The 9,751-nt window shown below is 49.0% G+C and overlaps 1 long non-coding RNA gene across 1 annotated transcript; it reads right to left on the bottom strand.

The window, feature by feature from the left end:
- Nucleotides 1–3,787: 3,787 nt before the first annotated feature.
- LOC124708876 lies at nucleotides 3,788–4,265 on the bottom strand. The gene is made up of 2 exons (XR_007005360.1): nucleotides 4,195–4,265; nucleotides 3,788–4,097 (listed from the first exon to the last, which is right to left on the bottom strand). It is a non-coding gene; the product is annotated as an uncharacterized LOC124708876 (long non-coding RNA).
- Nucleotides 4,266–9,751: the final 5,486 nt, after the last annotated feature.

The following is a 9,751-nucleotide window of genomic DNA, read 5'->3' as shown; positions in this document are numbered from 1 at the left end:
TGCCGGCGGGAACACCGAAGGTACATTTTGCCGGATTGAGTTTCATCCGGAATCTTCTTAAGTTATCAAATGTTTGCCGGAGATCGTCGATTAAGGTTTATTTTGCCTTAGTTTTTACCACGACATCGTCCACATAGACTTGCACATTTTTTCCGATTTGGTTAAACAAGCACTTTTGCATACAGCGCTGGTACGTTGCACCAGCGTTGCGCAAACCGAAAGGCATAGTGACATAGCAATAAGCCCCGTGCGGGGTAATGAACGCAGTTTTTATTTGATCCTCCTTTTTCAGGGGAATTTGGTGGAAATCGGAATAGGCATCCAAGAAAGACAACAACTCACACCCAGCAGTAGAATCAATCACTTGATCGATCCGGGGTAAAGGAAAATGATCTTTCGGGCAAGCTTTGTTCAGGTTGGTGTAGTCGATGCACATGCGCCACACCTTTGGAGCTTTTGCTTCGAGGTTCTCTTCTTTCTTCATTTCGACCAGCACCGGATTGGCTAGCCACTCAGTATGCAGCACTTCCACGATGAAACCGGCAACCAACAACTTTGTCACTTCTTCTCCAATGATTATCCTCCTATCCTCAGCAAACCGGCGTAAAGGTTGTCGCACCAGGTTCGCATCCTTCCGGACATTCAAAGAGTGCTCAGCCAGCTCCCTCGGAACACCTACCAAGTCATCAGTAGACCAGGCAAAGATATTCCGATTCTCACGGAGGAAGCTGACGAGCGCGCTTTACTATGCCTCACAGAGGCTGGCACCGATACGAAGGGTACGCTCAGGGTAGGCCGGATCCAGCACGATGTCCTTTGTTTCTTTTGTCGGCTTGAACGTCGGTGTGCCCAAGTTTGCACTCATTGCCGCTAAGCTCAACTGTGAGGACTGAGCCAGCGCAACCGTAGTTTGCATCCTCCTTTTTTCCTCTGCAATTACCAGTGACTCTGCCAGGTTTGATCCGGCGGAAGCAGTTTCCAGCGAAATCTTGTAGTTTCCCACCACAGTTAAGGGTCCACGAGGTGCCGGCATCTTCATCTTGAGATAGGCCGTGTGAGTCGAGGCCATGAAAGCTGCCAAAGCCGGTCTCCCCAGCAATGCATGGTAAGGACTATCTAGGTCCACCACCTCGAACTCAATGTTTTCAACCCGGCAATTGTCACGTCCTCCAAACGACACATCCACCCGGACTTTTCCCACTGGTGCGCCGGACAAGCCCGGAACGATTCCGTGGAAAGTTGTACGAGTTAGCTGAAGCATGTTTTCTGTTATGCCCAGCGTATGCATGGTGTGCCGGTACATGATGTTTATGCTGCTTCCATTGTCTATCAGCACTTTGCTGAACTTGACTCGAGTCGTTGGCCCCTGCATGATTGGGTCCAGCACAAGAGCATAACCACCCGGATAAGGCATTACCTTGGGGTGATCCTTGAACGACCAGAAGAACTCTTGATCTGACCACAACATGTATTTTTGTATTGCCGGCATCACATCGTTCACTTCCATGGAACGGCGATTTAGGCTTTGCCTGTCTGTTGGCTCAGTAACGAACACAACATAGCACACGTCCGGATCCTTGTAAATGTTCCGACCCAAAGGTGCCGGTGGAGGTGATTGGCCATTGCCTTCTCCCACCTGATGGACTAGCTGGTACAGCTTCCTGTTCGGCTGAGGCTGCACCGGTAGAGCATTTGCTCCGGTAAGCGGTGGTGGTGGTGGTAATTGATGCTGATGCAGCATATCTTGAGATGGTGGTAGCATTGTGGAGCACCCTTGTGCCTGCGCATCTTTACTCGCTCCCTTGAGCATCAAGTACTTGGTCCAAGAACAGTCCTTCGTCAGATGATTCGACGGGTGAGCCGGATTCGGAGTGTGCCATCGGCAAGGTTGATCCATCGCAGCTTCCATGGTATATTTCACAGGTTCCTGCCAATTCTTTTTCTGGCCCCAGGGTTTCTTTTCGACCCATTGTTTCTTAGGACCCGCCCATGGCTGTGATCCGGTTTTCTGCCTCTTGCTGCCGCTGACATCAGAGTTATCTTGTACAGCAACAACTTGCTGCGAACCGTACCTTCGATCCGGGAATTCTTCCCTTCTTTTGTTGTGCCGGTTATCCCGGTTTTGCTCTTGGCGCTGCTGAGGCGGGTTTGATTGTTCCGGCTCAGCTTGTACTGCCGGTTGCATTGGGTCTCCCAATGCGTAGCTATCTGCCACACGTATCATCTCTGCCAGAGTTACCGACATGTTCCGCTACAGCTTTTGCCACAATGGCGAACCTCTGCGGCATCCATTGCAAAACCAAGCAATGGCTTGAACCTCTATCAGCCCTTCGCAGGAGTTTCTCGTGGAGTTCCACCGGCTCAGGTAATCCCGGTCTGTTTCATGTGGGCGCTGCACGCACAAGGCGAGCTGCTGCGGCCTGTTGGGCCTCCGGTATGTGCTGCTGAAATTACTCACAAAAGCTTCCTCAAAGTCCAACCAACTGTTTATGCTTCCTGTCGGCAAGTTGTTCAGCCAGATTCGTGCCGGTCCCACCAGGAATGATGGTACAATTCTCACGGCCCAACGCCGGTTTCCTCCTCCAGTTACGGTTCCTCCGCCACCAGCGACGTATACCGCGGTCACGTAATCCGCGAGCCAATCTTCCGGCTTAGTGGTACCATCATATGTTTGTGTGTCACAGGGCAACTGGAAGTTGCGAACTGGTGGTTCCTCTTTCATGATCCTTGGACCAAAGCATTTTGGACCCGGAGGACCTTCTGCCTCGATCATTTCTGACAAATACACTCTATCCAGACGGTGCCTCGCATCCCGTTCTGGCAGGTGTCTTTCTCCCACGCGTTCTCCCAATGGGTTCCGGTGTGCCGTGAGTCTTGACGAATCAGCTTCATCGTAATGTTCTGGTACCGCGGCCCTTGCCTGCCGGTACCTTGGGGGAAGTGTTTTGCTCCTCTTCATACGCTGCCCTTGCAGCTCGATAATTTTGCCCGGTTTCGTATCTACCGACATGATTGTTTCCGGCATAGCCTCCTTTGGTGTAGCCTCGCTCTGCCCATTGGCTTTTCCTACCGGCATCGTGTTGCCCGGCTTGTTGTTTTCCAGGAAGGATCGGATCATACATAGTCATCTGCTGCGCATTCATCTCTTTTTCTTTTCTTCTGTCCGGATGGGGGGACGATGCCTGCCCATGGGACTTGCTACCGGCATTCTTTGTTGAACGCGCGGATTTCGAAGCCGCAGCCTTGTTCAGCTTAGCAAGCTGCTCAGCATTCTGCTGCTCGATGGTTTCCAGCAACTCTCTAACGCGCTCTTGCTGTTTTGCCAAAGCCTCTCCGGAAAGCGACTCACACAGCTCTCACTACTAGGATTTTGCTTACCGCCGGCGCATAGATTTTGCTACTGCCGGCACGTTCCTATTCGCCGGCGATCAGCTCGCCGGTGGTAACAGGTTATCCCTGGCGCTTTCGTGTTCGCCGGCGGTAATGGGACATTACCCCTGGCGCTTTGCCATACTCGCCGGCGGTAATTTGTTACCACCGGCACCTTCCTACTCGCCGGTGGTATTTTAAGTTACCCCCAGCACACATGCGAAGGTGCCAGCGGTATGTTGAATAGGATTTTTAAAAAAAAGGCACGGAAATAAAATTCAGTGCTATTTGTAGCCAAAATCATAGAATGTTTATCTATCTCAGTAGTAAATTGAGGTAATGCTGCTCAGCTAATAGTTTATGGAAAATGTTCCAGGTTTACAGAATATGATCTAGTTCAGCTCATAGTTCCAGAAAATTGTTCCAAATAACCAGTACATTATTTTTAAGAGTAATATGAAAGATGCCATTACACATTCATCTAGTTCAGATAACAAGTGCAAATGGATTGCCTCTTAAGATAACCAACACGCAGCTACCTATCTTCTTGGTGCATTTTGAGTGACAACCACTTCTTCCTCTTCTCCACTATGAACTGGTACAAATGGATTCATCAGGAATTGCAGTTATTTGCTGCTCATCGTCTCCAGACAACATGTAATGAGCGGACCATATTCCTGTGTTATAAGATGCTCTTCTTGTTGCTCTCCCTCTACCCCTGATTATATCTGAGTCAAAAAATAGGACAGTCATCTGAGTTTTATGCATGCCATTGCTTCCAAAGATCAATAGTACAGTGGTATGTTGATGAGAAAGAATTGGTACCTATTATTTTGGGACTGAACAACAAGACACTAGCTACAAACCTGACGGAATCAAATGTGTGATAACTATAGAGAGAATTCCTTATTTGGTCCTGTCTGAAGTTTGCCTTCCTTTTTTGGTCCTGGCAAAAATTTTCTTCCTTTCATGACCCATAAAGTTTGGTTGGTTCCTTATTTGGCCCTCTAGTACAATTTAAGCATTAAGATGACCATTTTGCCCCTGCAACAATATGTGACAAAATTGCACTAAAAAAGCTGTGATATACTAGTTGGTTTGTTAAAAAAAAAAACAACCCCACTGTGGCTGGCACCAGCGCACCATTTTGCCCCTGCTGCAATTTATTCCGGAAAATCTCAAATTTATTCTAGAAATTACTCCAATTTTTTTGTATTTCCACAACTCCAAAAAATTTGATATTAAATAGGCACAAACATACAGACAATCCGCAGGCACGCCAGAAATTTCAGCCTAAAGTACATTGTATTTTGGAAGATAAAAAAAAGACAATTTCTGACAGACTATACGTACACTATACGCCTATATAATGTCAGATTTTTGTTTTTTTCACAGCCTAAAATAAAACGTGTTTGTGCCCGAAACATTACACGTACATCCCAATCATATACATGTATTTCTGGAATAAATTTTAGATTTTTATGAAACTCAAAAATTTGCTAGCATATTACAGCAGGGGCAAAATGGTCATCTTAGTGCTTAAATTGTACTAGAGGGCCAAATAAGGAACCAACCAAACTTTGTGGGTCATGAAAGGAAGAAAAAATTTACCAGGAGCAAAAAAAGAAGGCAAATTTCAGCCAAGGCCAAATAAGGAATTCTCTCATAACTATACGCCAGATTCCGCATCCTATAGTTAAGTCAGGAGCTCACTGGTAGTGTGGAACAAGATATGCAGAATACCTCGTTGCTGGATGACGCTGTTGTTATCCCCTAAATCGTGCAGCCGCCCCACGATGTCATACGATACCTTCAGTTTCAGCTCCAGCGGCAAGCTCCTTCCGCCTTTTCTCCACCCGTGAGGCGAAAACCTTCCGCAGCTTCTTCACCTAAATAGCTGGAGGATTAGATCGCAAGTCATAAGAACTAGCACAATTGAATTTGGCAATGAGATGCTAGATTGGTACCGCCTGCACAAGCTCGACGGGCTCCGCTTCGCGGCAAATCCGGATCGACTCCTCCACCCTCCTAATCTGCTCCTCCGTGTACCGCACGTCCTCGAGCCGCTCGGGCGCTGGGACGAAAAAGGGGATGAGAGAGCGGAGCACGAGCAGCGCCCGATGCAGACGCCACGGTGACGCGCCGGTACGGGAACCACCCCGCCGTCGTGCGGCCGCCACCATCCCTACCGCCGCCGACGCTGCGTTGCGCTCCACGGCTGGCCCCCGATTCGTGAGCTCCTTGGCTCCTCGATCTCGAAGGAGCACCACGCCGGCGGATCTCGGGAGGAGGATAAGGAGAGGAATGAGTGGTGAGGGAAGGAGTCGAGTGGCAAGGGATAAGGTGCCTTGCTGGGTCTAGTGCGATATACCCCCAGCGAACAAGGCTTAAATTCGCCAGGCATAATGGACGGACCATCCACGGGCTCGTGGCCCACGCCAGCCCATTTTACCACCGGCGCACGAAAATCGGTTTCGCCGGCGGTAGTAAACTTACCCCCGGCATTTTCGAGACAAACTCGCCGGCGGTAACGGGAGGTCCATCCAGATGCTCTCGGCCCACCTTATCCCCGGCGGTTGCAATGTTGATTCGCCGGCGGTAAGTGCCCTATCCCAGGCGATCTCAAACCAACTCGCCAGCGGTAACGCGAGGAGGGCCTAAAAATTCTTACCGCCGGCCACTTCAAACCGGACTCGCCAGCGGTAAGGAGTGCGGCTATAAGCCTTTTCCTAGTAGTGTCTACTGCAGCCTTAGCAGCTTTGATGGTTTTATCCGGGCTACTGTACTTAGGTTTCTCAACGATGCTCACAGATGCAGAGGTACTTTTGCCGGCAAGAATTTCCTTACGCAAATCCTGATCTAGATTGCGAGCCTTAAGCCAGTTTTCCGGCATCCTAGCAGCATGAGCGCTAACTGAAGCAAAGCCATGGGCAGCGTTATACTCACGTAGGGTTAGGTTCAGCTGGCGCTGCGCCCGGACGATGTCGGCGCCGTTCGCGAGCAGCTTCTGGTGTTGCGCCTCCAGCTCCGCCTGAGCCGCTGCCGGGTCGATGTTCTGCGCGATGGGCGTCGCCAGCACGCTCATCGCCGCCTGAAGCGGTGTCTCCGGTGGTGCGGAGGATGCTCCCGCAGCGCCTGTGTCGCGCTCCAGCGGTGGCTTGGACGGACGGGTCGATGCCGCATGGCCAGCACCTTCATCCACAGCTTCCTTGCCTGCGCCGACCGCGCCAGCCATCATCACCTCCACGCTGCCGGCAGTGCGGCCAGCACATAGCCACCTTGGCGGATCCGGCCCTACCAGCACCGGCGAGAGGCGCTGGCGCACAGGGACAGTGCCGAAGTAGACGCGGTGGCTGCCGAACTCGATGACGCGGCCGTTCTTGGGGAAGATGCCGCCGTTGGCGAAGCAGCCCGCGTTGTCGTTGATGAAGTCCATGGAGTAGATGCGCTGCACGAGCGTAGACACCGTCCGCTCGCCGGCGACGTCAAGGATGCCCGCCCGAATGTGAACTCCAGCAAGCGCCACTTCATGCCCCACGGTGGGCGCCAACTGTTTTCCGGCAAGGACCAAGGCGCGGTTCTATCTCCGGCGTGATGTCCTCCATAAACACTACCATGACACTTACTCAATATCTCTTGTTGTTCATATTCGGGAACACATCTTTGCAGAATACCATCCACTTCTTCTTTATATAAGTGTGGGTCATCCCAAAAATAATGCCTCAAGTCATAAAAAAATTCCTCCGTTGCTGAGCTGAAAAGGTTGGAGGCAAGTACTTGGAAACAATAAAGTTAGCATAATCAGCATACCAAGGACTATCTCGCGAGCTCACCTTAATTACAGCCAATTTTTCATTTGGAAAACTATCATTAACAGGAATAAGATCATAAGCAATATTTTCCAATCTAGACAAATTATCAGCAACATGATTATCAACACCTTTCCTATCTATAATATGTAAATCAAATTCTTGCAAAAGAAGCACCCATCTAATAAGCCTTGGCTTAGCATCTTTCTTTTCCATAAGGTATCTAATTGCGAGCATGATCGAGTATGAATCGTAACTTTTGAATCAACAATATAGGATCTAAACTTGTCACAAGCAAAGACTACAGCTAATAATTCTTTTTCGGTTGTAGCATAATTTCTTTGAGTCTGCATCAAGAATTTTGCTAGCATAATGAATAACATTCAATTTTTTATCTACTCGTTGTCCAAGAACAGCGCCTACAGTAAAATCACTAGCATCACACATAATTTCAAAAGGTAAGATCCAATCAGGAGGTTCAACTACAGGAGCAGTTGTTAAGGCTTTCTTTAGAGTTTCAAAAGCTTCCTTACAATCATCATCAAAAACAAAAGGTACATCTTTTTGAAGAAGATTAGTAAGAGGCTTTGAAATCTTGGAGAAATCTTTAATAAATCTCCTATAAAACCCAGCATGACCAAGAACACTACGAATACCTTTAACATCCCTAGGATAGGGCATCTTCTCAATTGCTTCAACTTTAGCTCTATCAACTTCAATACCTCTCTCGAAATTTTATGTCCCAATACAATTCCTTCATTAACCATAAAGTGGCATTTCTCCCAATTAAGAACAAGGTTAGTTTCTTCACATCTCTGCAATACTTTATCAAGGTTTCGCAAGCAATTATCAAAAGAATTCCCATAGACAGAAAAATCATCCATCAATACCTCTACAATATTCTCACAAAAGCCATGAAAAATAGCAGACATGCATCTTTGAAACGTAGCAGGAGCATTACATAAACCAAAAGGCATACATCTATAAGCATAAGTTCCATAGGGACAAATGAAAGTGGTTTTCTCTTGATCTTTAGTCACTACAAGAAAAGTTCTGATAGACAACGTCTCAAAATCGTCCGCTAAGGGGTATTTTTCGTCGCCTATGGGCCTAACCCGACGATATGGGTTCTGTTGTGGAAACTGCGTCAGGCAAAGTCCAACGACGTTTTTTCGGTCCGTCGCGCTTGGGCGCCCTTTCGCCACGGAAAATCGGACCGTTGCGCAAGTGTTTCCGGGAGCCCGTTGACTGCTGACGTCATGCAAACCGACACGTGGCAGACGCCGTTAACTGGCAGTTAACGGCGTTAACCGGCTGAAACCCCGTGGTAGATGGTAGGCCCACACGAGGCCTGCCACGTCTTAAGCGGGCCGGGCCAGCCGACATAGTTTGACCGGTCAACTATATAGCTGGGCTGGTCCATTAGTTACGTGGGCCGGGCCTAACCTCTAAGGTTGACTGGTCAAAACTTAAATGGGCCAGCCCATTTAACATGTGGGGTCCACCTTACAGCTACTGGGCCGGCCCAAGAAGCAAGTGGGCCGGGCCGAAACACAGGTGGGTCCCACTTTCCTGTTAAAGGGCCGGCCCATTTAGTGTGTGGGGTCCACCATATAGCAAGTGGGCCGGCCAAAAACACAGGTGGGTCCCACTTTCCGGCTAAAGGGTCGGCCCATTTAGTATGTGGGGTCCACCATATAGCAAGTGGGCCGGCCCAACAAGATAGTGGGCCGGCCAAAAACACGAGTGGGTCCCACTTTCCCGTTAAAGGGCCGGCCCATTTGGTGTGTGGGGTCCACCATATAGCAAGTGGGCCGGCCCAACAAGATAGTGGGCCGGGCCAAAAGCGCAGGTGGGTCCCACCTTCCTGTTAAAAGGCCGGCCCATTTAGTATGTGGGGTCCACCATATAGCAAGTGGGCCGGCCCAACAAGATAGTGGGTCGGGCCAAAAACACAGGTGGGTCCCACTTTCCAGTTAAAAGGCCGGCCCATTTAGTATGTGGGGTCCACCATATAGCAAGTGGGCCGGCCCAACAAGATAGTGGGCCGGGCCAAAAACACATGTGGGTCCCACCTTCCTGTTAAAGGGCCGGCCCATTTACCATGTGGGACCACCATATAGCAACTGGGCTGGCCCAACAAGATAGTGGGCCGGCCCAATAAGCATGTGGATCCCACTATCGTGTAACCGGGCCGGCCTACTAAAGAAGTGGGCCGGCCCAAAATGAAAGTGGGTCCTACACTACTGTAAGTGGGCCGGCCCAATCTGTTATAGTGCCCTACTTGTTTGACTAGTCAACTTGCATTAAATTTCATGAGCCTAAAATCTGATATCAATGATACACACAATTACATACACAAATAAAACAAGTAGGAAAATTACAAGGCAATTCATGTGCCCAAATAAAAAAATTACATAGAATCATTGAGGACTTCTATTAGCATCATCAATAACACGTTGACATTTGGCAATCGCCTTGATTGAATCTTGTGTACTCTTTGTCAACATATCGCCTACGGATCTTAAAGCAAGCAATACCATGTCTTTTATAAAGTACAACCTTGAGATATT

This window comes from Lolium rigidum, chromosome 4 (assembly GCF_022539505.1).
Source record: "Lolium rigidum isolate FL_2022 chromosome 4, APGP_CSIRO_Lrig_0.1, whole genome shotgun sequence".
Classification (NCBI taxonomy): domain Eukaryota; kingdom Viridiplantae; phylum Streptophyta; class Magnoliopsida; order Poales; family Poaceae; genus Lolium; species Lolium rigidum.
This window is presented reverse-complemented; position numbering and strand designations above follow the sequence as displayed.